We start from the raw sequence: 16192 nt of genomic DNA, 5'->3' as shown, positions 1-16192 counted from the left end.
TATAACTGAACTTTATGTAATGGACTGCTTTCTTCTATGCGTTTTATGGTTTCAGTTCTTATACCCAAGTATTTTATTCGTTTAGAGTTAAATTTTGTGAATGATGTGAGATAGCCATCAGGTTTCATTATTTTCCATGTGACTGTTTTACATCCGGTCCCTATGAAAAACAGTATGGAAATTTATCTAAATATTATATTTAGATCTACCATATGTTCTACCATATGAACCAGTGATTCTTTTCCTACGTATCTACCCAACAAATGCAAAAGCACTGTTTTATATGCACTCCCGCGTTCATTGCAGCACTATTTATAATAGCCATGCTATGGGAACAACCTAAGTACCCAAAGACAAGTGAGTGGATCAGAAAGATATGGTCTATATACACAATGGAATACCTCTCAGCTATAAAAAAGAAACAAAAATAACATGAACTCTTGCCATCTGTGAATACATGGATGCAACTGGAGAGTATTATGCTATGCAAATAAGTCAGAAGGAAAAAGACATAACCCTGATAGTGTCATTTATATGTGGAATATAAAAAAAAAAAAAAGGGTCAGATAAAATCAAACCAATAACAAATCCTAGAAATATGACTATAGAATTGAGTCTGTTAGAGGAAGATGGGTAGATGATTTTAGTGGTGGTTGTGGTGTGGTAACATACACCCAAAGGATGGGATCCTCCACTTCTTTTAGTATCCTCTGTTTAAAAGTTTCCTGTCTCTAGCAATACATACTTATATAAATATTTTGCTAGTTTAAATCTCTAATATTGATGATATACTTGCATGGTTTCTTCATATTGTTATGTAATGATTTAATAATCCACCTTATTTGCTGAACATTAAATCACAGGAATGGATTAGTTTTTTTTAATTTGCCTTCAAGAAGCTTACAATGAATAGGGTCCCCAGTGTACCTTCCAAGAAAGGACTTCCTGAATTTGGTTAAGTGATATCACTGTTTTTTTCCATTAAATTTAGAAAATGAATTCAGGATATATTTATTTAGCTTTGTTGATCATTGTTTTTACACAAAGCAATAAGTGTGAATGTGTAGTCATATAAAGAAGGGTATTGGGGAGTTCTCTCAGAGAACATGATATTTATACCAAGAAATAAAAAAAAAATGAAAGGAATGAGGTTGTGTGAAGAAGAGGGTATTAATGGTCCTGAAAGACTGTAGTAGCTGTATTTCATTGCTATATCTGTACTTAAGGTAGATGTGTTTACAGCAATAAGTTCAAGTTAGAACATAAAGAACTTGCTTGCAAATATTCATTAATTCAATAAAAATACCTCATTCTTTACCTTTTGAAGCCACTGTAACGGACTACATAATGCTCTGTGAAACTCAGAGTACCCATGTGATTGACCGGGGGAAATCACACATGTGTGCAATGTTTGAGATCTTCTATCATCTCTCTATATCATCTATCCCCTATCTATATTGTGAAATGATGAGTTCTAGTCATAATCAAAGGTTTACAGGCAAATGAAGTGTGAGCTTTTATAAGGTTCTATCGTCCTCTACAGGGACAGTCACAAATACTACAGATATAGATTGCTTTGTAACCTGAGTCCCGGGTTGAAACTGATGTGAAAATTTCAGTGTGAGCAGGAGATATAAATCTTTGCTGTTATAAACCTGTGACACTCTGAGATTTTATTATTATTATTATCTTAACATTACTTAGCCTATCATGTGTGATATAGTCAGCCATGTGAAAATTGCCGAAATTTTGATGTTTTCTGTGGGGAGAAGTTTCATGCTGTCCAAAATAATAGTCACTACTCTATTTAAATTAAATGAATTCAAAGGAAATAACATTTGAAACTTAGTTCCCTAGATGCATTAACTGCATTTCTTTTTTTCTTTTTTTTTTAAAGATTTATTTATTCATACATACATGAACTGGAGCACAGGTCAGAGGGTGAGAGGATTCATCAGAGACAGAGTGGGGAACAGAACAGGCATATTGACTGAAATATACTGCTGAGGAGAGCAGCGGGCGAGACAGGAGAGGTCTGTTGTGCAATGTGGGTAGCTCCCTCATCGGTGATCGAAATTGTGCTGCAGAGGCTGCAGATAACTTCATAGGTCATATCTTAACCCCTTGCACCACCAGGGAGGCCCAGTTACATTCTCTACATTTCAAAAATTATTAGAAAACAATAAATTAGTTCAGTAGAGGGCTATAAAGTCAACTTACAAAAATCAATTGGATTCCTAGATGTAAACAACTATAGGTAAAAGAGAAAGAAAGCTAGAAAACAACCCCAGGTATGATTGCATCAAAAAGAGCTAAATGCCTGCAAATATATTTAATAAAAAAGGTGAAGGACCTTACAATAAAAACTATAAGGTATTGTTAAAATATATAGAAGACACAAAGAAATGGAGAGCTACCCCTTCCCTGATCATGGATTGGAAGGATTAACATTTCTTAAAGCCCCTAATGCTGTTGCACACTAATCAATAATAATTAACTGCCATTCCTTCAACTCTGTATTTATCCAGTTCCAGAATCAGTGCCAGAATTGAGAAATGCAGTGATTTCTGAAGCTTCACAAACTAAATTGATGTAGAATTTTAGATTAATATCCAGACACACATTGATAGATCCTAGCCGAAGGATAGGATGCCTTAAAGGGGTTCAGAAGAACTAGCATGACAATCAACAGCAGTGTATGAGCTCTCCATGCCCAGTTTTTTCAGAGATCTACCCTAATACAAAATTTTCAGAGGCTCCTCAACTCCCTCAAACTGAATGTTATTATATTATATTAGTCTCTAAAGTATTTTTTTGTTCTACCTCAATGTACCTTTAAAATAATTTTTCTCTGGGCCTCCCTGGTGGAGCAAGGGGTTAAGCACAGCACTATGAAGCAATCCGCAGCCTCTGTAGCACAAGTTTGATCCCCGGCCGTCCAGGGAGCAACCCACATGGTGCAGACGACCTCTCCTGTCTCGCCCACTGCTTTCCTCAGCAGTTTATTTCAGCCAGTCTGCCTGTTCTGCTCCCCACTCTGTCTCTGGTGGATACTCTCACCCCCCGCATCTCTGGCCTGTACCCCAGCTCTTTTATATATATATAAATAAATCAAAAAAATTAAATAAAATAGTTTTCTCCTTACTTTTCTTCAACCATTGATTCTGAATGATTCTCTTCCAGCCCATATATATTTGCCTTTGAATATTCAGTTGAAACCTCACTTTCCCATGACTTTCTCCCACACCTTTTCAATCTACATTGATTATTGCTTCCTAAGAAACATTATAATAGTTCCACACACTTTCATTTCCTTTTATTCATGTATTCAATTATTAATGCCTGGCTGTGTGCCAGGCACTGTTGTTATTGGTATTTAGAAGACATCTATCAAGTTAAACAGAGATCACTCCCTGTGGAACTTACATTTTCTTGGGATTTGATACATATCAGCAAATACAATATGAGGCCTTTAGATATAGATGCTATACTGTGACACCTTTAATCCCCCCTTCTTCTAGTTTCCTAGACCTTGCCTTGGTCCAGGTAAATCATTGAGTATTGAAAAATGTTGATGTAGCATATCTCAATGAATATTCATACTCTGTATATTCAAGGAGAAATTCATTCTCTCCTTTAATTATTAAGTCACAAAACACCTTCTAAATGCATAGACCTGGACAATTTTTTTTTATTTATACAAGAGCTAGGGTACAGGCCAGATGTGCAGGAGGGTGAGAGGATTCACCAGAGACAGAGCAGGGAGCAGAACAGGCAGAAGACCAAAGTACACTGCTGAGGGGAGCAGCAGGCAAGACAGGAGAGGACTGCTGCGCCATGTGGGATTTTCCCTGGCTGGCCAGAATCGAACCAGTGTATCAGAGGCTGCGGACAGCTTCACAGCGCAGCGCTCAAACTTGCTGTGCCACCGGAGAGGTCCTGGACAAACTTTTAGTGGACATTAGGGACTCTCTGTCAAAACTCTCTGTCTCTTGCCTCAAGAAATAAGAAGAGCCATCAATTAAGGGGAGATACTGCTACTTTCTTGCTATTGACATCTAAGTCACACCATGCTGAAAATCAAATTCTCCAGGGCCTCCCTAGTTGTGTAGGGGTTAAAGTCTCAGAGCTATCAAGCTATTCCCAGCCACTGCAGCCTGAGTTCCCTCACCAGGCAAAGAGCTAAATGACATGGCACAGCAGACCTCTCCTGTCTTGCCTGCTGCTCCACTCAGCAGCACATTTTAGTCAAACACCCTGTTCTGTTCCACACTCTGGTCTCCGGTGAATTCTCTCACCACCACCACCTCCCCTGCATCTATACCCCAGCTCTTGTATGCATAAATAAATAAAATAAATCTTTAAAAAAAGGAAAATAACATCAAATTCTCCAAAATAGAAAGCAGTAGTATTGTCTGCTGTTTGGGTTTATTTATTAAGCAGAAAATAGTATAATCGTATTCTAAACAAATGGCTCTTTACTTGAAGAAAGCCATGGTGCCATTTTCCAGAAAGATTTAACTTCTTGAATTTGTCTCATCATAAGTGACAGATGGGTAAAAACATCCTCCTGGGGCCACTAAAATGTGTCATACTTGTGCTATTTAAATATTACTTGCAAACAATTTAATAATCTATAATATGTCAGAAAAAATCTTCAACTAAGTCACACATTTTTAAAAATAGCAGTATAGAGTTCAATACAACATATATAATAAAAATGTCTATTTTTATATGTTCAAAGAAAAGGTTTCAGATTTACATAAACCTTAACTTTCTAAAGCAGTTTACATTTTACCACTGCTATTGACTATCACCCAAGATCCACCACTGATTTCATAACTGCATCAACTATAAGTAAAAATATAAAACTATCATTCATATTATGTCATAAGTGTGGTTGTACCTTAGATTTGATAATACTGTCTCTATATAGAAAGTGATTGGAGCTGTTGGTTCTCTCTCAAGAAAAACATTGAGTATTTCCTTCCTGAGAAAACCTAACATATTTCTCTTCATGAAAACTATGACTTATGTAGCAAACTGTAAAATAGCTAACTCATTAGCAGAATTTTTACTATTTTCAAGCTAACTTTCACAAAGATACAAAGTTGAAATTATATGAAACATGTTGATATAAAGGGTCTATTCATATCAAGTATTATTTATTTGGATACAGTTATTTTCTCTATTACTCATAAATAATTTTAAATATTTTTACACTTCTCAGCATATGCATGTTTCAATTAATTCTGGATAAAAGCATCGCTGTTCTTTCTTTTTTGTGTCAGGGTATCTCCTGTTCTCAGACTATCAGCAGGCACATAGAGGATGTCCTTATGGGTCTTGTGCAGATTGCCACATTGGAATTGCATCAGGGCTTGCCTTCTGGAAGCTCCAAAAGCCTGAAGGCAAATAACTACCTTAAATATAAAAAGTTCAGTCTGTAAATAGTTTACTATATTAAGTGTAATGTTTATCCTGCAGAGCAAGCTGGTGGATTTTTAAAGCTTTCTTCTTAGAATTGCCATGTACCCAGCAGCCAAGCCATGGTAGATATCTTCTTTCAAAGAAGAAATGACCACTTATGTTAAGAGGATTGTGAGAAATCAGGGACACACAGTGATCTTTAATCTCACTCTTATAGTTCATCTTCAGCACATATTTCCATTTCCTAAAATCTCACATTCAAAGAGAATCGGTTTATTTGGAAGAGATAACTCTTTTGCAAACTGGATAAAAGGCCCAGAGACAGCTAGGACAGCAGAGGTCAGAGGGCAGTCCATTGCATGTCTATTACACTGTAAATGATTTCAAAGAAGACTATGGGCCCAAAATGTACAATACAAAAATTACATACAATCTAAGGAGATTCTGCCTCATTTTAAACTTCCAGAAATCATACCAAAGAAATAAAAAAGAACCATGAAAAGAGAAAACTAGAAGACTAGTTTACCCAAAAGACCAGCTAGCAGGCAAGCTGTTACTGTTTGTGCCATTAGTCATATCATTTAATTGTCCTATACATACAAATATCATCACTAAACTCTAACCTATATTGAGAGTAAATTACATGACTGTGCATTTGTATTTCATGCCATTCAGCACATTTCATTCACTCATTGCTTAATGAATGATAAAGCAGAGGGATAGAAAGTAAAACATTATGCCTAAGGCAACCCAGAAGGTATGATACAGAGTCAATATTATTACCCTGGCCTTTGGATTTAAGTGCTGATAATAGTTTTTCCATTAAAAATAGTCCATTTAAGAGATCAGAAGCAAGGATAATTGAAAATAATTAGACTTTAGTTGATATATTTCTCAAGAATGCAGAACTGTTTCTTTAGAATTTCTTTCATATAGAGATTGGTGTCAATAAATTTGTTTAGTTTTTGCTTTTCAGTGATGCTCCTTACTTTTCCTTCTATCTTAATTGTTAATCTTGCTGAGAAGATTCTGGACTGGAAGTCAGTTTCTCTAAGTACTCTGAGTATCTCTTTCCAGTCCTGTTGTACTTGTACAAAAAGTCAATCATAATCTTTTGGGTTTCCCTTATAGGTTACATTTTTTTTTTACTCTTAATACCTTTAGCATTTTGTCCTTATTGTTAGTTCTTGACAATTTTATTATTACATGTCTTCATGTATTTCTACCTTGTGTTATTTTGTGTGGAATTCTTTTGGTCTCCTGGATTACATTTTCTGGTTTGTTTCCCAAAATGAGCTTGTTTTCTGTGATTTTTTTCTTTAGATAAGTTTTTTATATCTTTCTTCTTTTCTTCTCTTTCTGGGATCCATATCCCCAGGATATGGATATTATATCTCTTTAAATCGTCTCAGAGAGTTCTACCACTATTTTCATTTCACCTTTTATCTTTTTGTGTTCTCCAGCAATGTGTTTTCAAATTGACTACTTTCCATTAGTTCTCTTTTTCCTACTAGTAAAACCCTCAATTGTTTGGTTTAAATGAGTTGTAGGGCCTCCCCTGGTGGCGCAGGTGGTTGAGCAATACACTGTGAAGCTGTCCGCAGCCTCTGTAGTGCTGGTTCATCCCGGCTGGCGGGCGATGGTCCCACATGGTGCTGCAGACCTCTCCTGTCTTGCCCTCTGCTCCCCTCAGCAGTGTATTTCGTCAGTCTGCCTGTTCTGTTCCCTGCTCTGTCTCTGTTGAATCCTCTCACCCTCCTGCGCATCTGGCCCGTACCCCAGTTCTTGAATAATCTTTTTTTAAAAAAGAGCTTTTAAAAAAAAATGAGTTGTACTATTTCTTAACTCTATTATTTCATAAAGTAGCTGTCTCATATTTTCATTATCTTCATTCTGTTGTTGTTTTATGTTGTCCACTGGATCTGGGCTTGTTTCAGATTTGTTGTTGTTCTGGCATTTCTACTGTTCTTCTGTCTCCTCATTTTCACTTGCATATAGATTTTATTAGAGATGCGTTTTCAGGATATGTTGTTTCTGTGCTTATAGGAGTGGTCAGGAGAATGGACCTTGCAGGAGAATGGTTAGTAGGTAGTAGGTATAAAAGAGCAGTAGGGCAAAGATTCCCCTAAAATAGACTGTGGAATTTGAAATCCCCATTGTAGAGGCTGGCAAGTGTTTTAGATATCTCAGCTTGGGGAAGTTTACAAAACATATCTCAAGTGAAAGGAGGAAAAACAATGCAACACAGGGAATGGCCACTCTCTCCTGGCCCCACTAACATGCAGCTGCCTTGGATCATAGTTCCTAGTATGTTTTGCCTGAATGGGGGCAGCTTGGAAAGAATGGTGTGGATATGTAAGTGAAGATGGAATGAAGGAGGAAGGAGAGACACATGGAAGAGGAACACTTGGGGAGAGACAATTGGAGAAGAGACTAGTGTGTGAAAGCCACATGAGGAAGTTGCTCCTGACACTTGGCAGAAACAGTGGCAGCCATCATCTTAATCTCAAGGTGGATTATATGATACCTTTTAAATTTGGGTTTCTCCTTTTGCACCAGCTCTCTGAGGCCTACCTAACACCTTTCTTGTGGTCTCCCCTTGGGGTTATGGCAAATTTGGACACTCAGATGCCCTCTTTGTTTCCAGCCTGTTAGTCTGAGCATTTGCCTCTAAGGGGATGGGTAATTTTTTGGAGTCTTATTGGGAATCTATTATTCACTGAGAATGATGCTCTTATTGTTTATGCTGATAATCAGCTTTTCCCACAGAGGGATAAGGCTTTGTTGTGCATCAGCTCTGCAGTACCTGTCTGGAGAAAGCTATCCTGGGTTCTTCACTCCACCACCACCTTGTTGTGCTTCCCCATGTGTTTATTTTAAATTAATTTTATTTTCTATTTTGTCTTGTCTTTTATGTTTCATTTAATATTTGAAATGTATGATATTTACAAGCCTTAAAAATCAATGAAAAATGCTGTATTAGAAAATTATACTTACGGATGATTCATTTATCTCCATCTCTTGTACCTTTTATCACCCATTCAATAACAATGACTTTTTTGGATTCTGGATTATCTTTTGTTTTTCTCCCTTAGAAAAAAATATACATATATTCCTTACACAAAAGATAACACAAACTACTTCATCTATCTATCCATCTATCTGTCATCTATCTGCCTACCTACCTATCTTTCTGCAGTATTTCCTGTAAATCAGTACATTGTTAGTTAATAGAGACACAATGTTCATTCTTTTGTGTGAATACATAATGTTCCATTGTGTGGATGTTTAATACTTTACTCAGTAATCTTTGAATGGCTATGTATTTTGCCTATAAAATATATATTTATATTAAAATAATCAATATATTTATAATTCTGCTATAATTTTAATATTACTAGGCTGCTTAATAAATAAAATATATCAAAATAATATAACATTCCTTTGTATAATCTCACAGTATGTTAATGTATTTTTTATTAATGGAAACTGTTATAGCCTTTAAATATGTTACTGGTGCTGTTTGTATCTTTTATAAATAGCACCCATTTTCTATGCTTTATGATTCTTATGTTTAATTATTATGCTTTGTATCTGGTTCCTTAATCTTGACAGTTCATATTTAGATAGGATGGGCTACTTAAATCTCGCATTCTCCCTAACATGGAAATATGGTTATTTTCCTCATCTAAATGTGAAACATTAAAGCTCAGATGGGTTAATTAACTTAACGAAGGTCATCAAGTTAATAACTGTGGAAACATGACTTGTACTCATATCTGCCTGTCTTCAGATATCACTTTCTTAACCACTATACTATGATCAGAAGAATGCTGTTTTTCTCAGTGAATTTTAAGTGTCAGAACATGCCAACATAATTATGTCATAATGTTTTATTCAATTTTGAAAGAAGAATGTATCAAAGAGAGATATTGTATTATGAAAAGGAAAACAGATAAAAGTGTCATGTCATTCCCTTGTTTCAGAAACAACTTCCAATTTTAGTGTTTTACCCTAATTCCTGAAAGCCTTTTGTCTCCCTTAAATGTATGTCTGAAATATACATCATTATACACCCTAAAGGTAGAAGAAAACTTCAAGAGAGCATCTGGAGCAGAGCTGGTTTTTAACAGTCACCTCCTAATTTGCTTGCTAATTTAAACAATGTAAATTTACTTTATCTAATTTTCTTCACAGCACTAACTCTCTGAAATTATATTATTTATTTTATTATTTTATTACCTAATTTTCTTTTTACCTTCCCCCAAAGGGCAGAACTGGTTTGTGTTTCATTCATCATTGCATTATTAGTATCTACAACCGTACCTATAATAGATAAATACTTATTGAATAAACAAATGAATGAATTCCAAATTTGCAGTAAACATAAAATACTTGTTTCCTGTTAAAACCAAAGTTTGCATTCATTTATGGTAGTTTTTCATTTATTATACTGTTTATTATTTGGGTACACTTTGAGTGTTCTTTTGATATTCTGTCAGTCCCACTTTAAAAACATCCACACTAAAATTTGTGGATATGTTGATGACTGTTGTTATGTGTGGGTGTCATTATACAGACAATGACTTGTATGCTAGAAGTGACTGGTGATAGTTGCCTGCGCTTTTGGAAAACCTACTGTAACTGGAGAAACTTTCTGGTTCTTATGATAGTAAAGAAATAACTACTCAACAATACTCAACAATAACTATCACTGAAAGAAAAAATGTATTACTCACAAGTTCTGGAGTACATAGGTTTATGAACTTCTTGAAGTGAGGTTGGGGTATCTAGAGTTTAGTTGGTTCACTCTTTTAATGAATTTAAAACATAAGAGCTTGAATTAAAGATTAAAAAGGGAAAAATAAGTGATCAAAGAGTCCACTGTTTAAATCAACCAGAGATCTCAAAAAAGCAAAAGGAAACAAGAAGGGGGTCAAGGGAGATGTAATTTTTTATCTATTCCTGTAGCTACCCGTGTATTTATTCCAGGTAGCTTTCTTTGAAGTGGATGCCCTGGTGATTAAAATCTTAAGTCATGTTTTTTCATTATAATAAGAAAACCAACTGTCAGGAGTTTATACTACAACAATGACTTTTTTTTTTTCCCACAACCCCTAGAGCATAGGAGTAAGTCAAAACCTTTTCCTAGAATACCCACTGTCACCTTATGAATCATAGGGAAGAGGTCACACTTCTTTAAATGGTAAATAAAATCATTTTGCTGAATGGACTTCCTCTCAAACCTCTCTTAACCAAGATTTTATTTTATAATCAAAATGAAAAACTCAATTAAAAAATTAAGTACTTTTCTCCTTTTTAATTCCTTTTTTTACCTCATCATACCCACTTCATACTGTGGAAGTAACTTAGTAAAATTTTAATATTGAAGAAATGAACAAAATAATGAATTAATGAATGATTGCTGAATTATGTGGTAGATCTCTTTTTAATGTTCAAATGGACCAAAACAAACCCTAGAAAAACGACTGGACAAATCAGACTACTAGGGAAGGGAAAGGGGTTAGTTAAAGAAGGGAGGATTGGACCTAGTGGTCAGTGCTGAGGGATTATAGGTGCTGTAGAGGTGGGTGTGCTGTGGCTACATACATTTAGAGAGGTGTGAATTAATTTCCTTAAATTATATACTGTATTATTAACTAATGTAATCTTAATTCTAAAAGAGAATAAGGAGGAAAATAATTCAAATTAAGGTCAAATATGATTATGTAAACATGCATTCAACTGGACTCTCAGCTTCCTAGTAGCTGAAGAAAATATGATACGTAGAAAAGGAAGTGTAGGAATGTTTATCAGCACAAGCATAGATAAACAAATAGAGGTATATTCTCACAAAGAATTATGATACAGAAATGAAATATAAAGAACCAGAGTTACACATTAAAAAAGAAAAAATGTCTCTCTCTGGGTGGAATTTCCATAGTATTAATGTCCAAATCAGGTTCATTTTTTTAAAGATTTATTTTTATTTATTTATACAAGCACTGGGTAAAGTCAGAAGCATGGGAGGGTGAGAGACTTCACCAGAGCCAGAGCGGGGAGCAGAGCAGGCAGAAGGACCAAAGTACACTGCTGAGGGGAGCAGCGGGCAGCAGGAGATGTCTGCGCGCCATGTGGGACCCTCCTCCCGTGGCCCGGGAGCAGCCCTGGATGGAACGGGCACTGCAGAGGCTGTGGGCAGCTTCGCAACCCAGCGCTCAACCGCTGTGCCACGGGGGAGGCCCCAAATCAGGTTCATAAACTGTTGTTTAATTTTTTATTATCCATTTCAAATGTATCAAATGTAGTCACATTTTGCTGAAGTAATCCAAAATAAATATTTTTTCCTCTTTATCACGAATTTGAACAAATAGTTTCTTCATGTAGCATTCGACTCGTTCTTATATGCTCAAAATTGAAAGCAAATCTATTCAGTTAGATAAATCTTCTCTAAAACAGATGTTGCTCATTTTCTTCTTTAAATGTATGCCTTTGAGGTCATTCTTAAATTCCCTAGAACCACCAAATACCAATACCTACTGGTTTTTAATATACTTTGAGTAATCCATTTCCAAACATACTTTAAAAAAAATAGATTTATCTATTCATTTATGCATAGATGAACTGGAGTGTAGGCCAGAATTGGGGGTGGGTGGGTGAGAGGATTCCCCAGAGACAGAGTGGGGACCAGAATAGGAGATCTGCTGAAATACATGGTGAGACAGGGGAGTTCTGCTGCATCATATGTGGGTTAGCTCCCTGGCTAGGGATCAAACTCAGACCACAGTGGTGATAGTCCTGAGACTTAACACTTTGGCCACCAGGGAGGCCCCTCCAAACATACGTTTGTGTTACTTCCACATTTATGTTCAGCTTCAACATTTTCTGTTTAAATAAATTTGAGCATATTGTTCTAGTGGCTATAATTTTTCCAAAATAATTAGATGAATTTTCATGTTTTAATTTAGTTACATTCACCTGCCAGTTATAATTATAAACTATTTTCCTGGAGTTGCTTATCAGATGACTTATGACAAGGTGATTTCTTCTAAATATTCCCCCTATATAATATGGATTAGTATTTAAAGAGTAAAGAGGGAAAAACAGTATAAATAAATGGTGAAAAGCCAGACAAAAATACAATTCCAATTTAAATGGTATTCTCTAAAAGATAAAACTATAAAGCTAGGCAAAGATTGTTGCCAGATGTTGGGTGTAAAGGCAGGAAATTGATAAGAAAGTTATGGTAGGCAACTTTGTAGGATGATGAAAATTGTCTATATCTGGGTGATGGTTGCACAAATCTACACGATTGCCAAAACTTATCAAACTGCCCTCTTTGATGGGGTGAATTTACTACTTAAATTACAGATAAATAAACCTGACAAAAATTCCTACATAATAATGTCAAAATGCATTATTTTATTTCAAAGTCATTTTTCTTGAAGACTCCAACTTTTCCACCTATTTAGCCAACTCCTGAGTACATAAACACTATAGATCAACTCTTGTAGACTGCATTTAAATTTCCTAAGTCTATGAAACACATGTTTTCATTCTCTTTGCTAATAATGCACTTCACTATGTTTTCACCTACTGGAAACATACAGCTCATCTTTATGGAACCAACTAAAATTAACCCTCCTGTAAATCTCTCTCACTTGCTCATCTATATACCTAACTGCACATTCAATCTCCCCACCTCAAAGTAATTTAATTTATCACTATAACTATTATGGCATGGGTTCTCTAATTCTAGCCCATTCTGTATTCCTTGAGGATAATAACACACTCATGGATCAATACAATTCGAAGTGTTAGATTCAGTGTTTTAGGATGTACATTTTATGAATCCTGATACCCACTCCCCCTTAATCAGTGAAGACATTATTGTTCTTATCCATTGATTGCCCTAAGGAAAACAATTTTCTTTTTTAAATTTAATTCAATCAATTTTACTTAATATTTCTAAAGATTGCCGTATCCTCCTTTGGGCCAATTATTTCTGTAGATTTATTATGCTAAGCTGCTTCCCCCAACTGACACAGTTAAAGTCTAATTAGCAGAGCCATTCATTACCTACCCTTTTCCACCATCTGTGACTTTAAAGGGTGATGTGAGTGAAACATTCTTATGTCTGGAGCTTAATCCTGAAACGTTCTGAGCAACTTGGGAAATCAAGCTACCTCTAAATAATACTGCTTCTTCAATATAAGAATTTAAATAGTCTGCTCAGTTTTTATTTGTGATTCTGTCATAGAAACACTGTCCTTGTTTAAAGCAGAAGCAATCACCTTCCTCTAATGAAAAACTACAGATATATTTTTTAGCTAAAAGTTGTAAAAATCTTGGAACATAAGTATTATGAAATATATATTTGATAAATGAATGACTAAATAGATAGATGAATAGGATAAAGTTGGAAATATGTAGGAGAAGGGGGTTCTGCTTTCTCATGACTTCTTTCCCATCTAGTTTCAAATTTCCTTGTTATGAGAATGGAATATTGCCAGAAATACTGAATGAAATGAATCAGGTGAAAAAATGAAGATCACAGATGTTTATAGTTATTTAAAACAAAGTGTTATTAAATTACCAATGATTTTCAATACTATATAAATGTCAGGGGTACATCTCAACCTGTATGCATGTAAAAGCCTCACTTCACTCTTCACCATTCCTGCTGTGTACCCTTCACACTCCCCTCAGGTAAATATTTTTCACAGAGTCTATGAGTTATTTTTGTTGTGCTTTTTAGTTTGTTTGTTTTGGTCATTGTCTTTCATTTTCTGATTCATGTCACTTAATACAAGAACCTCAAGTGCCATCCGTGTTGTCACAAAAGGCAAGAATTCATCTTTAAAAAAAAAAAAGATTTATTTATGCATACAAGACCTGGGATAGAGGCCAAAGTTGTGGGGCATGAGAGGATTCACCAGACTCAGAGTGGGGAATAGAACAGGCAGATAGACTGAAATACACTGCTGAGGGGAGCAGCAGGTGAGTCAGGAGAAGTCTGCTGCACCATGTGGGTTGCTCCCTGGCTGGGATCGAACCCGTGCTGCAGTGGCTGAGGATAGCTTCATAGATTGCTCCTTAACCCCTTGTGCCACCAGGGAGGCCCAGAATTCATCTTTTTTTAATAGCTGAGTAGCAGTCCATTGAGTCCATAAACCACAACTCCTTCACCCAGTTACCGTCAATTGGCATTTGGGATGGTTCCATGTCTTAATGATAGATCACAATATTTAAACTTATTTTCTGGACCTCCCTGGTGATGCAGCAGGTTGAGTGCTGTGCTGTGAAGCTGTCTGCATCCTCTGCAGTGCTGATTCCTGGCCTGCCAGAGAGAAATCCACATGGTGTGACAGACCTCTCCTGCCTAGCCCGCTGCTCCCCTCAGTAGTGTCTTCAGTCCGTCTTGTCTGCCTGTTGTGCTCTCCGCTTTGTCTCTGGTGAATTTTCTCACCCTCCGGCACCTCTGACTGTACTCCAGTTCTTGTATAAATAAAAATAAATAAATCTTTAAAAAAAACTTATTTTCTGCTTAGACAAGCCACTGGATTTGGCAGACGATTTAGATATTAGAAGTTGTGTAATGTTTAAACCATCTTATATAGTGTGGATGTATATATTGGTGTGTTTGCATATTTTACACCCTACAAATTAACATCATGTATTCCAGATTTGCACTAATTTTGAGGTTAAATGACCCACAAAAACAAAGTAGAATACCTGATTTCTACTTGCTAGTATCATAAATTCCAAGATATTCATACATTGATATAGGAGCATATCATTTATAGACCTTAATATATGAATTGATAAGGCAGGCATACAATTTTGATAAATGTGTATTTTCTATTTCTAAAAAAGGGAATTGAAATCATCACATGTATTTTAATTTTGCTTAAATAATAAAGTAGTCATATATAAGCATACATAGACAAAATATATTTGTGATCTGATTGCTTTTTTATTTTATAATATAATTTGAATTTGAAATGTGCCTATCATGGACACTGAAATGAACACTCTGCCAGTATGAAAGAAATTTTGTATTAACTGCAAATAATATTGATTAGCAACAAATAGGTGATAGGAAATGTTTTGGATATTATAATCTAAATGTTTTATACCACATATAAAACTTACATGCATTTATATGTGAGTACTGTACTTTTTGTTTTCATTTAAGAACAGAAGTAAAATTTATTTCCCTGGTATGTACCAATGTGATAATTTTCTTTTGTATTATTCTAAAAAATATGCTAATAATGGGGTACAATTATATTAACTAAAATATTTTACAGTATAAGTAGCTATAGAGTAGAGCAAAAAAATGGATTTTTGTTATGTGGCCCATTAAATTGAGAAGTCAGTAATAATTACCTTGTTTTTTTTTAAAACAAAAATAAGTTGTTTGACAGAAACATTTATATAAATAAAAATATATTTTAGCTAGTAGTTAATTATAGTTTGTTTGCTGTACCAAATTCTCTATGAATATACATAAGCCTACATTTCCCATTATGGTTTAATTATACAGTCATTAGAAAAAGGAAATTACTAATGAAATCAGCTATGAAAATGGCAGATCATCTGCAAAACCACTCAAACTAAACCATATTTTAAAACATTCTTAGAGGTTTTGAGGATACTAATATATACTTTTAACTTAGCTATTGTATACTTTTAACTTAGCTATTGTTTTTGTAAATAATGAATTAAATGTTTAGTTGAAACCATTTTTGATGTTTTG

This window comes from Talpa europaea (assembly GCF_964194135.1).
Source record: "Talpa europaea genome assembly, chromosome: 6".
Classification (NCBI taxonomy): Eukaryota; Metazoa; Chordata; class Mammalia; order Eulipotyphla; family Talpidae; genus Talpa; species Talpa europaea.
Note: the sequence above shows the minus strand (reverse complement) of the source record.